Source organism: Lemur catta, chromosome 20 (genome assembly GCF_020740605.2).
Source record: "Lemur catta isolate mLemCat1 chromosome 20, mLemCat1.pri, whole genome shotgun sequence".
Taxonomy (NCBI): Eukaryota; Metazoa; Chordata; class Mammalia; order Primates; family Lemuridae; genus Lemur; species Lemur catta.
This window is the reverse complement of record NC_059147.1, coordinates 6,378,197-6,394,080: the sequence shown is the minus strand read 5'-3', so window position 1 is coordinate 6,394,080 and position 15,884 is coordinate 6,378,197. Positions and strand designations below refer to the sequence as shown.

The 15,884-nt window shown below is 58.9% G+C and overlaps 1 protein-coding gene across 12 annotated transcripts in view; it reads right to left on the bottom strand.

Moving 5' to 3' along the window:
- The window catches only part of ADCY7 (adenylate cyclase 7), a 57,619-nt gene that overhangs the window by 30,005 nt on the left and 11,730 nt on the right, over positions 1-15,884 (bottom strand). For 3 of the 12 annotated variants that reach the window (XM_045534009.1, XM_045534017.1, XM_045534018.1), the window contains exon 1: positions 11,548-11,696. The exons of 3 other annotated variants lie outside the window; for them this stretch is intronic. The gene's annotated coding sequence lies outside the window, so the exon portion shown is untranslated. Of the gene's footprint in view, positions 1-5,105; positions 5,294-11,547; positions 11,697-15,884 lie in introns of those variants that run through there. 6 more of the 12 variants (XM_045534010.1, XM_045534008.1, XM_045534014.1 and 3 more) reach the window with 3 other exon arrangements.

Sequence of the window (15,884 nt, the reverse complement as noted above, 5' to 3'; positions counted from 1 at the left end):
CCCAGCCAGAGGTGGGGAAGGAGGGAGGCTGTGGGCAGCAGCACAAGGCAGGAGAAAGGGCCTTCCTCAGCAGAGCGCGACGCACCTGCCACACCTGCTGCTGCGTCGCACCTCGCCCAGCTACACACACGGCCTGCAGGGGGGGCCTGGGCCCAGTCCCAGCTCTGCCGCCACCGGCATGTGCGTAGCAGTCGCCTCTGGGCCCTAGGTTCCTCCTCAGCAGACGGGGGTGCTGATGACCGACTTGTCTGCACAAGTCACGATGCCCGACAGGCCAAGCTTTCGGGGACAAAGTGGCAGATGAGCCCAGAGAGAAGGCTCAGTACCCAGGGCTGGGAAAGCCCTGCACAACCACGGCCCGAACATAGGGTCCCAAAAGAGAGACGGGTGCGGAGCGGGAGGCCTCCCACCCAGGCCCCCACCCCATCTCCCCTCTCCTGATGACAGCCTGCACAGCCACCAGGCAGGGGCAGAAGCTGAAGTTCCGCATGTGTGAGCCCCCTGCCGGCCCCGCTGCCCCCCACGCTCCCCAAGAACCCCAGGTTGACTCCACCTGAGCCCCAGGGACCACAGGCTGCCAGTCAGTCTTGGGGTCCAGAGACCTGCATTCCAGTCCCAGCTCAGCCACCAACCTGCTCTGTAACCCTGAGCATAGCCCCTTGTTTGATCTGGGCCTCAGTTTCCCCTCCTGCAAAGAAGTGGTTGTGTCAAAGCTCTGAGGCCTAACTCTGGCCTAGACTGGGGCTGGGCTGGGGCTGGAGGCTGAATCATTAAATGAAAAGGAGGAGGGACGGGAGAAAAACTGAAGAGGAAAGGCCAGGTGTTGTCACCTGGCCCCAGGGGGCTAATTCTAGGAGGGGCAGAGCTGCCCTTAGTGCCTGGACTCTTCCTTCCGCTTCACACCTCTGGCTAAGCTCTACCCTGGTCAGTCTCTGCTTCAAAGTACAGCCCGGCCCTAGCTGCCAGGGATGATGAACCCGGCTTTGCTGGTCTCACGCCCACTCCCGTGACAGCTCCTGCCCAGGAGCGTGTCCCTTCATTCGTTCACCCTGGGAGGGATCTGTGTGCGCATTCCCTCAACACACACGCACTGATACTCGTGTGTGCCGAGCACCAAGCCAGGTACCGAGAGGAAACCCTGCCCAAGGCACAAGCTCCCAGAAGGCAGAAACCTCAGTGCCCCCAGGTATCTGCTAGGGCTCTGCACACAGTGGGCGCTTACTAACCGAGTAACCACACTGGCATTTTTCCCTTCTCTCGCCTGCAGTTCCACCGTTGGTGACTCACTGCTTTCGGCACTGCCCTCTGAGGCTCCCCCTTCGCAACGGAACCACTTTCACTCCCGCGTTCAGCAGGCCCCAATCCCTTTCCCCTGGTAAGCAGAACAGAAAGGGGAAGTCCAGCTGGCCGTCAAGTCGTGGTGCCAGCCTGCCCAGGGCAGTGGGACACAACGCTGCCCGCTGACACGGCCCCACCCCGACAGCAGGTTCCCTGGCAACAGTGAGGCGCAAATGGGGTTCGGAGAGGCAAGACGACATCCATGTCACAGGGCCATGGACAGACGTGACCCAGAGTACATTCGAGTCTTCGTTTTATGCCGCCAGCAGTCTGTTTACAGGGCAGCACGGCCCAGGGCACGGCCAGCAAGCTGGATGCGTGACTCACACCAGGCTGACGGCCCGAGGCAGCAAGAGACCACGCAGGATGCTCACACGACACGGCAGGGCACGGCCTTCCAACCCGGCACACAGCCAGAGCCACGGGGACTGACAGGTTCAGTTATGTAAAAAAAATGTTTTACTACGTGGTAAAAACTACCAAAAGCACAATCAAAAGATGAGTGACAGATTAAGGAAACATATTTGCAATTCACATCACAAGAAGCAAATCTCCCTCATATATAAAGGGTTCCTACAAATCAAAAAGAAAAAGATGGATAACCCAACAGAAAAATGGGGGAAGGTTGGAACAGCGTGTTCACAGAAAGGGTAATGTGAATGGCTCTTAAGCACTTGGAAAGAAGCTGACCTCCCCTATAAAGAGAGAAACACAAATTAAAACCACCACGGCGACAGGTGTGTTGGTGTGCACCCACAGTCCCAGCCACGCACACGGCTGAGGCAGGAGGACAGGCTGAGCCCAGGAGTTTAAGTCCAGCCTGGGCAGCACAGAAAGAGGCATCCACGGTCACTCCTGGGCAGGACGAGTCGGCACGCCCCCTGGGGAAGTAATATCTAACAAATTCAATAATGTAACATAAACCTTTTTTTGGAGATTGGTCTTGCCACTTTGTTGCCCTGGCTAGAGTGCAGTGGCATCATCACAGCTCACAGCAACCCCAAACCCCTGGGCTCAAGCGATCCTCCTGCCTCAGCCTCCCGAGTAGCTGGGACTACAGCGCACGCCGCCACGCCCCACTAATTTATTTATTCTTTGTGTGGAGATGGGGGTCTCAGTATGTTGCTCAGGCTGGTCTCAAACTCCTGGCTTCAAGCAATTTTCCCGCCTCAGCCTCCCAGAGTGCTGGGATTACAGGCGTGAGCCACCGCGCCTGGCCCATATGTACCTTTTGACCTGCCGAATCTACTTTGAGTAATGTATGCTACAAATGCTGCCACACGTGTGAATGACAGATGCAGGACAGTCACTGTGGCACTGTTTCTAACAACAAAAGACTGAAAACAGCGTGTCTGTCGGTCAGGAGCTGGTGCACTGCATCACAACACAGCCTTGCCAGGGAACACTATGCAGCCGCCAAAAAGTGTGAGGTCAAGGGTGAGGTCACTTGAAATTGACGCCCCAGGGCTCCCTGTGAAAACCCCGTGGTAATAGCAATGCCTGAAATGAACAAGGACCAAACCAGACACAGGAAACCCAAGACTACTGCTTGGACACGGGGGCAAATCTCACTTCTCCTCGTTTTCAGTTTCCATTTCTAGTGTCATTATGTTACTTGCATAGTTTAAAAACGTATCTAACAGGAAAAATAAATGTCAGGTCCATCACATCTAAATCACATGACCTGACTTACCTTCTCCCTGCCTCAGTTTCCTCATCTGAAAAAAGGGGAGAACAGTGTGACCAAGCAGAATCCTGAGAGGGTTCAGTGGGGTGACGCAGGCAGCATGCTGGGCCACGCCTGGCACAAGACGCCCAGGCTGGATGGCACGGACGGTCGAGTTGTCAGAAAGGGCAGGGGTGGGGAAGTGAGTGGGCCCAGAACCTGCCCCTCCACCCTCCACCCTGCCCTGGGCGTTGAAGAAGCCCATCCTCCCCTTTGCCTGGCCTGGGTGGGGGCGTGGACAGCTTTCCGGGGGCCATGAGCAGCAGCATGGGCTGACACCCCCCACGCGGGGCCTAGCTGTGGCAACATTGGTCTGAACCTGGGGGAGCACACAGGTGACACCCCAGGCAGCATCGGGCCCTCCCTCCCAGCCTTCCAGGCCTGCTGGCAAGAGAGAAAGCACGATACCCGGCCCTCAAGACATGCTCTGAGCCTCTGAGCCCGGCCAGGGAGACAAACTGGGCAGAAACCCCCCGGGCTGGCCTCCCTCCCCTGCGAACCCGCAGCGTGCTGTGCACAGGCTGGGCAAGGCCCTTCCACCCTGATTCCCTGACGGCGGGGGCCGGGGGGCTCTCACTCCATTTCCAGCCAGGGACATCAACTCCGGGATCCTAACCTACTGGTCCAAAGCCCACTGGCTGGGAAGCGACAAGGCTGGGATTTGAACCCAGGCCTTCCCCACTCCAAGACCCAGGCTCTTTCTTCACCCTCTGCCTGCATTTCCTGAGGTGCACTCTGCCCACTAGCAAGGCCATGAAAACTACACACACACACCGCACACACATCCACACCAGTTCCTGGGCACAGGCAGTGCTAAGCTCCACATTTGCCTTTTCCCCACTTACAGATCCTCAGTACACATTAGTGAATTAAAAGCTCTGACAAGTCCTGCAGGAAAGAAATCTGCTAAATTAGACACAGCTAAATATTTCCCCATCGTTTTGGTTCATGACACTCTTTTTGCATTGAATCCCTAATGAGCCGTCTTTAGGAAATGCTGACTTTGGAGTTTCCAAGACCCAACTTGGAGCTTCTTCCCCAAGAACTCCATGGACTCAGCAGCCCCTGCCCTCAGACAGTTTGCAGCTGGGGAAGCACCCTGCCCTAGGCAAAAGCAAGCAGGAAAAGAGCTCTAAATGCCAATCAGGAAAAAACGCTCCTATCAAATTTCCTGCCTCTTGTGTGCAATGCAGAGAAGCGGCCTGCTTGCCTCAGGTTCCCTATCCGCCACAGGCAAGGCAATGCAGGGGATGGGGCCCTGGGCTAAATGCCAGGAGACACAAGGTACGGTGCCAGCTCTGCCTCTCGCCAGCTGTGTGACTTGGGCAGTTCTTCACCCTCTCTGGGCCTGACTCCTCCAAGACAGGAAAGGCCTCCAGGGTCTCCGAGGTCGCTTCCTGCTCAGACGGGCAGAGAAGGTGGCCACAGAGAGGTCTGTGGGAGAGGCCTCCCCCACCCAGAGCTCAGCAGGCACCCATGAAGTCCAGCGAGGCACCACTGCCTGGTCTGGCCCCTGTCCCAACAGCAAGCCCGAAGCCACCACCTGGCCTGCAGGCTCCCAATCTGGCCCCCACAGCACCAGCTGCCAGAATGCCCAACCCTAACCAAGGAGGTGAGACTCCCATTTCCTGAGACCCTGATCACGGCCAAGGGGCACCAAAGGGGCGGGGGGCGGGGGGGACCGCCTCACGAAGCCACACCGAGAGCCGGAAGAGCCCTTCTGTAGGGGAAGCAGCCCCACCCGGCCTCCCCCACCAAACCACAGCCCCAGCTTCCGGAACTGCCCCGACACAGGGCTGGGGAGTCTCAGCACAGCTGCCCCGTGGAGCCCGAGCCCCCACTCCCAACCACTCCCTCCTACAAACGCTTCCCTGACAGCGCCAGGCTCCACGGGGCTGGGCACGGGAGGGCCACTGTGACAGAGTCTCGGTCCATGGCAGCCCCATGGTCCCCTAAACCCAGCACTCCCCTTAGGGTAAGCTGCCAGGGTTCCCCCCACACATCCAGGACCCCAAGAATGCCAAGCCCAGTCCTCGCTCACCCCCTGGCCAAAAAACTCCTCCAGAGCTTCCCAGGGCCTTCTTCGTGGCTGCGTGATTTGACTGATTTCGGTTCCCCAAACAGGCCCCACCCTTCCATCTCCAGGCTCTGGCAGCCTAAAAACACGCCTCCCGACTCACCTCCAAACTCCCTCTGCCTGGCGAACTCCTGCCGGCCCTTCAGAACCTGCCTCAGCTGCCACCTCCTCCAGGAAGGCTGCCCGGTCCCCTCCCAGTCTGGCCTCAGCACCTGCCTTAGTTTCCCCAGCGTCTGCAATTCCCACAGAAGCACAGGCTGCCATGGCCTGGCAGAGTGGTACCTCCCCCAAGGCTGAGCCATCTGGCCACACTGCCCAGCGTCCAGGATCTAACACTGCCTGGTACACAGGGGACATCAAACCCCGCACTCCACAAACTGTCGAACATAACCAGCCCCCAACCGGCAGTAGGGGGCTGGGCCCCAACCCTGGTGTCTCCAGTCCCATCTGCATGAACTTTGGCAGGTCACCTGCCTCCTGAGACTGTTTCGCACCTGAGCAATGGGGTCGGAACTCTCCTCCCCCGACGGCCTGTCCTAGCAGTGAAATGACCTCACGGCTATAAAACCTCCTTATGAATCCAGAAACACTGCATGCAAAGGGGCCGTCCCTCCACAGGGAAACAGGCCCCAGCCTGGTGTCCCTGGACCTCCAGCCACCAAGTGCCACTGGGCTCTGGCCCCGCACCAGGCACAGGACAAGGTGCTGAGGCTACAGCAAGCGAGACAGACCTGGCATCCCCTGTGGGACTCACGCTGGGGGTGGGGAGACGCGTCACAAACGAGCTAAGCGAGGAACAGAAGCCCAGGGCAGGCGAGGGGCAGCCTCAGACGGGCAGGCAGAGCCCAGTGGCCGAGGGTGCAAATCCCAGCTCCACCGGAGAGCAACTGTGTGACCTTGGGCAGGTTTATTAACCTCTCTGGGCCTCAGTTTCCTAACCCACAGAATGGACTGGTGATGGTAGCTAATCCTCAGGCTTCCCACTGAGGCTGGCACAGCGAGTGCCATCACCCGGGGTCACCCCAGCCAGCTCCAAACATGAGGGGTCAGCAGCGTGAGGAACCTTGACATAAACAGAAGCTGGGGGCACTTCAAGTCCAGGGGTCTCAGTTTCACTTCCTGCCAGCCCCCAAAAGGCAGCTCTGCTCTTCTCTGCCCTGCCTGACACGGGAGGGAGAAGTGCTGGCCCCTGCCCCCCGGGGACTGAGCGGTGGCTCCAAGGAGTCGGGGTGTTTCAAAAGAGGCCGCTTCCCCATTGGCCGGGAGCCCCCATTAAAGCAGCGTCTGCAGCCGACTTCAAAGGGCTCCTCCTCCCCAGCCAGGTGGGTGTGGGAAACAGGAGCAGGGGTGGGCAGGCACGAAAGGAGGTCCTCCCCGGGCTGGCAGGGAGGGGTGCAGGAGGGGAGGTGGGGAGACCAGGGCTGGGGGAGGAGGGGACGGCCCACGGAGAATGGCAGCCGGGCAAGACGAGCCCACAGACCGGCCCCAAATCCACACCAAGGGAAACGTGCACAACACAGCTCCAACCAGAAAACTCACACCAGCCCCAAGGCAGAGGAGCTCGAGGGGCCTCCGTTTCCCCATTTCTGCAGAGCAGCTGCACCCTGGGATCCCAGGCCTCCCCCTGCTGTGCCAGCCACCAACTAAGCCAGCTGTGCGGGAGGTGTCGAGCGCGGGCAAGCTGGCCCGTCTCGGGGCAGGAGCGTGCCCTGGGGGTGCATGAAGAGGGCCTGGATTCTGGAAGGCAAAGAGGCCCCCTCAGGGTACTCTGGGTCCTGGTGACCGTCCAGGCATCGGGCCCTAGGAGGAAGGTGGTGGCAGCCCTGCACGAGCCCTCGCCTCCTGGGGGCCTCACGCGCCCAGAAAGCCAGGCCTGCAGTGCTACCACCCCCAAAGGGGCACAAGCTCCTCCAGGGGGACAGGCCTGTGTCTGAGGGTCACGACCCCTCCTGCTGCCCTGCACCTCCGGCTGGGTCACGATGGCCTGGAGGAGGCGAGAAGAGGTGGCCTTGGGCCAGAAACGCAGCCGAGAACTGGGGCACCTGCAGGAAAGGCCTCGAGGCGCCCCCCTCTCCCTCAGGCCCAGTCGCAGGGTCAACTGTGGTGGGGACAGAGGGACCGGGGCTTAACAGAAGGATGGAGAGAGGGCATCCCGGTGTCCCCAGCAACAGCAAGCGGGGCTCAAAGCGAGGCCAAGGCGAGGGGCCACTGCCAAGTGACAGACTCAGGGGCACACGCAGAGGGTGCCCTCTTCTCCCCCAGCTCGAGGGTCCCCGAGGCCTCGCTTGGGGGGGCACAAGCCAGAGGGAACCGCACAGGTGAGGGAGGGAGGGGGCAGAGAGCACCAAGCCAGCCTAACAAATCAGCCCAGGAGCCTGCGAGTGCACGAGGGGGCCGGGCGGGCCCAGGGCCTCTTCTCCCAGGCCCCACGGCAGCACAGCACTGTGTGCTCAGAAAACGCCTGTGACAGAGGCTGTCAGGACAGCAGGAGGCACAGGAAGGCACAACCCCCGGTGTCCCGAGGAGGAGGCCGCGGCCCAAGAGAATCGGAGCTCTGGTCCAAGGGTCAGCACCCGCCCCACCCCCACACCTGGTCCGTCTAGAAAGGCCTCCAGGGACAGCAGGGGATGGAGGGCCCTTCGGCCGAGCAGGTCTGCGCCCAGGGTTGGGCAATGCCTCAGCCATGACGTGGCCACTTGTGAAATCCGTGGGCAGTGGCAGGTTGAGCCAGATGCCTGTGGCTGGCCGGGGGGCACCATGCCACTCTCCTGGGGCTGGCACCAGGCAGAGGAGGCGGCTGACGGATCCCCCCCACACAGCTGGAAGAGCTCTGGCCACCGCTGGGCAACCTCTCAGCCCAAGTGTACTGGTCTCAGGGGCCTGGGAAGCATTTTTCATGCATCTCACCCTCCCATTAACCCACTGGGCACAGCCATCAGCCCCATTTTACAGATGAGGAAACTGAGGAACAGAGAAAGAAAGTGATTAGCCCAAGGGATGTAGCCACCAGGGAGACCCCTCAGCTCAGGCCTGCTCACCCTCCCTCCACCCTGGTTCCCCAAGGGACCTCCCATCTCCCACCCAAGGCAGGACAAGGCAGAGCAGAGCCCACGACACCACGGCAACGAGGACATCCACTCAGGGTGTGGCTCCTCTCCCAGGCACAGCACAGGCCTCCCTTGTTCAATCTTCACAACCCGCTGGCGCCGTGGGTGCGTACGCAACAGGCTCGACCCCCTTCTTGTCTCACACGTTGCTGGGAGGAGGCAGGGGGGCTTGAACCCCGAACACCAGACTAGAGCATAATCTGGCCCTGCCCAGAGGCAGGGGGCTGGACCTGACGACCTTCAGAAGATCCCTGCTCTCTGGCTGGGGTTCAGACATCGGCTCTTTCACTAATCCAGACTAACTTCCAGCTCTTGGCTACATACACTTTCTGTTTGTTTTTTTTTTAGACAGAGTCTCACTCTGTCACCCGGGCTAGAGTGCCGTGGCGTCAGCCCAGCTCACAGCAACCTCAAACTCCTGGGCTCAAGCGATCCTTCTGCTTCAGCCTCCCAGGTAGCTGGGACTACAGGCATGCGCCACCATGCCTGGCTAATTTTTTCTATATATTTTTAGTTGTCCAGCTAATTTCTTTCTATTTTTAGTAGAGACGGGCTCTCGCTCTTGCTCAGGCTGGTCTCAAACTCCTGAGCTTAAGCGATCCTCCCGCCTAGGCCTCCCAGAGTATTAGGATTACAAGCATGAGCCACCTCGCCTGGTCTTTTTTTTTTTTTTTTTTTTTTTTTTGAGACAAGGTCTTGCTTTGTTGCCCAGGCTGGAGTGAAATGACAGGATCATAGCTCACTGCAGCCTCAAATCCCTAAGCTCAAGCGATCCTCCTACCCCAGCCTCCCAAGTTGGTGAAACAACAGGTATGCACCACAGACACCTAGCTAATTTTTCTATTTTTCACAGACAGGGTCTCACTATGTTGCTCAGGCTGGTCTCGGACTCCTGGCCGGAAGCAATCTCCCGCCTCGGCCTCCTAAAGTGCTGGGATTATAGGCGTGAGCCACCGTGCCTGGCTACACAGGTCTTTTTAAACATAGTAAATGCCTCCCTCCCACCGCAAGAAAGGCTAAAACAGGCTGCTCTACAGGTGCTCAGTGTGACCCACTCTGCTCCCTCAGAGGCCCAGAACTTTCTCCAGCCGGATTACACACTGCCCTCTACCTGGGCAAGAGGATAGGAATGCTGCCATCACCCGTGAATGAGCTCCCGCCCTCTTCCTCCAGGGCAGGAGGCGGCAGGTGAAGGATGCTGCTGAGGGCCGGGCCACCAGCCACCTCGGGTGCCCTGGGAACAGGGGACAGTGGAAGTCTGGAAAACCCAAGTGGCTGGTCATGCCCGTCCCGGCTGAGGCCAGGGCCAACCACACATCCCAGCAGCACGGCCCCTGCCCGGGCACGAGGCCCCCACCTGGCCCCACCACACACTAGGCCATCCCGCCCCGGACCTCCTGCGGTGGCCCCGGGCAGGCCAGGCACCAGGGGCCCCTCAGAGGAGCCCAGTTCTTCATCCCGCCAGTGAGGACCACCCCCATCAGTCCTTCAGCTCCACTAGACCCCGTTCTTGGCTTTGCCAGAGACAGAGCGCAGCGTCCTGGCCCCGACTCCAGACTCAGTGGCTCCCCACACTGTGGTGGGCACAAGTGGACACGTGGGGACTGGCTCACCGGGTGACCTGGGACGCGACAGTACCCTCTGGGCCTCTCTCTTCTCTGCAGACTGGCGGTGAGTGACACCACATGCCGCAGAGGGGGAGGTGGGGGATGGGTCAAACCAATAGTTACAAACTATAAAGGGGGGTGCATGACCCTACAGCAACATCACGTCGGACCTTTGTCTCCCTCTGTCCAGAGGCCTCACTCCTGCCCCACCCACCCCTCACCCCTGAGCCCTCGCTGCACCAACCCACTCCCACCGCAGACTCCCCCCCGGCAAAGAGTCCCCGCAACCCCACCCTCGCCTGCCACCCGCCACCACCCGCCACCCCACAGCCACGTCTTTCCTTTTCCAGAAAACACCGCTGGAGACTCTGCCCCCACAAAGTTCACACCTTCCCTTCTGAGGGCCACAGAATCCGGAACAATCTGAGCGCCTCCCTCCTCCACACCTACACCTTGCCCCCGGAGCCACAGAAAACCCCAGAAAACCCAGGGCCCTCTGGAGCGGGGAGACACAAACCCCAGTCAGAAAGGAGAAGTGCGAGAACAGCCCTTCCCAGACTCCAGCCCTCCGCCGCCCGCGCTTCCTGCAGGGCCAGCACTGTGCACTTCCTCTAAATCCGCTCCCTTGTCACTCGCGTGTCCTCGCCAGCCTCGTCCAAGACAATAATGCAGTCGTGACGATGCAGGTTCAACATCCTAGCTACTGTCCTTCCTAAAACGTATTAAAACATTTAAATGTTACTGTAGACCCATCCACCCATGGACAGCTAAAGCCATCTGAGCCCCCCACGCAGTAGGGCAGGGTCCGCCTCACAGCGCTGGCCTGCACGGTAGTGGCCAAGTGTCAGTGGCAGCCCAGCCACACATCCCTTCCAGGTAGAGCCAGCCACTCTCCGGCTGCCCATGCAGGCCTTGGGACCGGGGCCCCGTCACTTGGGAGCCCAGCCAGACCCACACCCAGGCCCCTGCTTCCCTCCCCTTCTCCCAATCCCAGCCGTCCCTGCCCCTGAACTTGAGGCGATGACACAGACAAGAGGCAACTGCTTCATCCTGTGTCTATGCACACGTGTTTAGATGAATGTATAGAAGAATCCAGAAGGACCCACTCCAGACGGTCCATATGGGTCCCGGGGCCTCTGGTCGTGGGGGAGTGGGAGGGAAGGACCATTCCAGTTTCTCAAGGTGGCTTGGTTCTCCAGCTCTCAGGCATGTACCACTCTCAGAGTTTTGTATTTGTTTGTTGTTTCATAATTTCATAAAATAAGCTGGATTGCCCTTCCCTGGCCAATTTTTACTTTCATTGAGAAAAGTAATGCGTAGTTGTGCATGTAAAATTACAACCTTGGAAAGAAATGTGAACCTTTGCAAGTCTGTGGTTCCTAGAACTCTAGGCGGGACGAGCCAGAGGAACAACACGGGGGTCATAACAGCACTTTCTGGTCGGACTGAGAAGTGCCAGTGACAAATAAAAGTCTCTGGTCCCCTGACAGAGCCGCCCCTCCCAGCTGTCTGCCCCGGGGGCTCCAGGAGCCTCCCCACGGTCCTGGCTCAGTCCCTGTCGGAAGATCTCCCAGGCCAGGCCCGGGGGTGAGCCGCTTCCCACCCTCCTGGGGGAAAGGGCCAGGCCAGCCCTGTCCCCTCAGGCTCAGGCCACTGGGACTGGTGGCACCCCATCCCCGCACCCTGCTTTACCTGGCTGTCCTCCGGGGCCCGGCAGCCAGGCCGGGGTCTGCAGGGAGGTGGCCCAGCCTCACCAGCGCTTCCTCAGCCGGCGTCCAGGCTCACATGTGCAGGCCCCTTCCTCCGGCTACCTAACGAGAGTGAGTCACATCTGGGACCCACCACTTCCTGCTCCGGAGGCGGCAGAAAGGCTAAGACTGAGCCCTCAGCTGGGAGCTCGGCCGGCTGGGGTGTGCAGGCCCCCTCCCCCAGCCACAGCAGAGCTCTCAACAGGAGTGGGGGGAGCTGCCAGCCCAGGCTCCCGGCTCCAGTGACTTCATGGAAATTTGAAGCTTGAAGCCGAAACAATTTTGAAAAAAAAAATGAAACAAGCACCGAAAACCTCCATTAGAAGCCGAGACGACTGCTCCAAGCCAGGAGTAAATGCATCCTTACTAAGCAATTAGCAGCAAGCAGCCTGGCACGGAGCCTCGTACCCGCTCTGACACAGGCAGACCCGTGGCCTCCCTGTGACTCAGTTTCCCCATCCATGTAGCAAGTGGCCTCGTCCACCTCTGAGAGGGGCCCAGGAGATGGCCTAAGGGGTCAGAGTTTTTCCAGTCTAGCCTGCTGCCTCTCCATTTCACCTCTGCCCCCGTGCAGGGGCCAAGGCAGGGGTGAGGACAAGGCCCACCCTGGGAGTTCCTGTTCCAAACAGCCAGCGTCCCTGGAGAACCCCAGCAACCCCGGGCACCACGGGGCCTGGAATCAAACCCCAGCTCCTCTCTTGCTTTGCCAGCCCTCAGTTTCCCCACAGGATCCTTGGGAGCTCAGTGTGAGGTAGCAGACTAGGAAGGGCTAGAAAGCAGGGAGGGGAGGCCTCCCAAGACAGGGGAGCCGCTGGCCTGCTGGAGGATGGCACCAGGCAGCCCTTCTGAGCATGCGACTCGGGTCCTGGGATTATCTTCTACCTCTTATCTTAACATCCCAGCTGGCACATGAGCTCCTCAAAGCAAGGGCATGCTTTCCCCTACCCCCACATCCAGGTCAATACCCCTCTTCTGGGCCTTCTAGCCCCTGCACCTTGCCCCATCCCAGCACCTCCGTGGTGTGACCGCCTGTGCCTGGTCCGTCTTCCCCAGAGTACTTTCCTGCAGAGGGCAGAGAGGGCAGCCACACTGTCAAGAGCTGTGTCCCTGGCACCCAGCACCAGTGCATCTTGGCCAAGTGGGACTGAACATGGTGGTGCTTCCTCCTTGCCACACCCTGTGCTGGGGGCTAGCAGGTGACCGTCTTGTGGTATAGGACACACACAGGGCTCTGGGCTGTTCTAGAGGCCACAGGAGCAAGTGGGGGACCTCACAGGGAGCCTGACCATTGGTACCCCCTCCTTTCGGCAAGTATCTCCTGGGCCTGGGTGTTCCAAAGGAGAGAAGGAATAGGCATCATTGGTAGAGGGAAAGACAAGCCACCAACAGAAGATATTCGAAACATATATGACTGACAAATGACTCCTCCGGAATATATAAAGATCTCCCACAAATCAATAAGAAAAAGACAAATGGCCCAATTAAAAGATGGGCAAAAGACTTACAGAGGTATTTCAATAAAGGGGATATCAAAACGGTCAATAAGCACATGAAAAGATACTCAACATGATTCGCCATCACCAAATTAAAACCACATCAAGATTCCACAACTGCACTAAGATGGCTAAAATTCAAAAGGAAATACCAAGTGTTGACAAGGAGGTGGAGCAACTCTTAACTCTCATCTACTTCTGGTAAGAACATAAAATGGTGCAACCACATTGGAAAACTGGCAGTGTGGACTAAAGCTAACCATGTTTCCCCTGTGATTGAGCAATTCACTCTTAGGTATTTACCCAAAAGAAATGAGTATATCTGTCCACAAATGACTTGTATCCAAATGTTCAAAGCAGCTGTTTATTTTTATTCTTTTTTTTTCATTGTCCCTGAGGAAACAGCTTAAATCAAATTAGTTACACTGGAAACAACCCAAATGTCCTACAACAGGGAAATGGATAAACAAATTTTCCTATATCCATAGAACAGAAAACTGCGTAGCAATAAAAAAGAATGGATTACTGACAACACGCAATAACGTGAATGAATATCCCTGATATTAAGCAGAGCGAAAGAACCAGACACAAATGAGCACATTCTGCGTGTCTCCATTTATGCGAAACTTCAGAAAAGATCAATCTAACGCACAGCCACAGACAGCAAGATGGTGGCTGCCTCTGGGGAGGCTGGTGACTGGCAAGGGCACGGAGGGACCTTCTGGGTGGCCGGAGAGGTTCTGACTTTCCACCTGGGTGCTGGTTAGCGGGGGCTGAGCCTCAGTAAAGCCTCCGCGCTGTGCACTTCAGGTTTGTGCTCTTGGGTGTATGTCAGTTACACATCCATCTTTACCTGCGTATTGACTGACACCCACCTGCTCGTGCAGGAAGGCGTGGTGCTGGGGCTTATAGACTCCGGGAAACAAAACAGACCCGACCTGACCTGGTGGGCAAGAGGCTTCCAGAGCCCAGGAAACAGAGGAAGCCGTGATCAACACACTCAGCCAAGAGGGCAGTGAGGTGCGGAGCTGGAGCCTGGAGGGGGCAGGGCACCGGGAGCAGACGGGAAGGGGCACAGGAGGGGCAGGGCACGTCCAGGTGGGCTGTGTCTCTCTGGGGATGGGGGGTGGGGAGTCTCCTGCCCCGACTGGCACTCCCGCAAGATGACCTCAGCTGCAGCGGGGGCGGCTGGAGGGGGCACACGCGGAAGCTGGACACAGGCAGGGCCGCACCCCACCGTCCGGCAGCAGCTAGCGGGGCCTGGGCTATCTAGAACGGGCCATACAGCAGGGGGTGTACGATGATAAACCCTGCAGTTTGATAATAAAAGGGGCTCAGTAAACTCTGCTGCTTGATCACACAGGTTCCTGTCCCATTTGGCAACACCTCCCATCCTCCCCAGGCCTCCCTCCCAGCTTGCCCTCAGAGGACACAGTGGTCAGACTTCCTCTCTGCAGTCACAGCTCTGCCTGGAGCCAGCTGCACCCACCAGCCCTGACCAACAGGGCACTGGACCCCCCCCACCCCTCATGCCGAGCAACCATGAGGTCCCGGCAGGCAGGACCCGCGCGCACAAGCCGCTGCTCCTAGAATCACCATTTAGACGCGTCACTGGGCGCTTGGCACCATGCCAAGACCTCACTCACACTGCCTTGTGCAATTCTCCACCAGCCCCACGAGAAAAGTCCTGCTACCATCCCTCATCTTTAGAAGAAGAAACCATGTCTCAGAGATGCCACATCACTTGCCCAAGCACACACAGCTATGAAAAGGCAGAACAGGGATCCGAACTCAGGTCTGCCTGACCCCACGACCCATGCTCTCAACCACTCTGACCCTCCCTGGGAGCAGGGAAGGGCTTCCCTGGGGAGAGGCTGCTCCAAATCCCATCACGCCCCCATGCTGGGGTGCCCTTGCCCAGGGTCTCTAAGCCATGGCACACGGTGCTTCCAAGCCTGCGAAACAAACCCCTTGACTCCCCTTCAACTCCCCCAGAGCAGGGCAACCTCGGGCTTTCGAAGCATCAGGCAGGGAAGACTGGTTTCTGCTTGCTCACGCTGTCGGGGCCCACAGCACGGCCCCAACCCTTTCCTGTCCCACTCAACAGCCTGGACCCTCATTCCGACTGGGAATACAAAACAGACTTGGACACGCCCCCCATCGTGCACGTTCCTAGGCCAGGAGGAAGAGGAGACGTGCCCGCCGATGGCATGGCACAAAGGTCCTGGAGCAGCGTCCCAAGGAGGGATGTGTGGTCCAGAGCGCGGGGAGAGAGACCTCGTCCACCCGGGGAGGATCGGGGCCTCGCTGGAGGCTGCAAAACAGCGAGTAGGAAGGAATAAAACCGCGGTGGACACAAGGCGGACAGGGTTGTCAGCCAGCCAAGGGACAGTAACGCCGCCGCCTCTAGCAAACCGCTTGGCCCCTTTGAGAACCCAGACGCTGAGCCTCCCCCTGTGGGAGGAAACCCCACAGCACCCAGCACGGTGCAGACTCTGGGCACGTGTCTACAGGGGTGGGTGTGCGGAGGGAAACAGCCATCAGTTCTACAGTCACCTTTTCCTTCACCTAAAGTCGGGGGGTGGAGGGAGGCTCACCATACCCCAGAGGAGCCCTGGGGGGTCTGGGCCAATGGGCTAGCCGCTCACCCCCAGCCAGCCCCTCGCCCTGGTGGGGTGCCGAGGCTGGAGAGCCCTGGGGGCACAGGCTCCACTGGGCAACTGGGGCCAAGCTATGGGACTTGGCAGCTCAGGGAGACCATCTGTGAAGTCAGGATCATCCGGCTCCT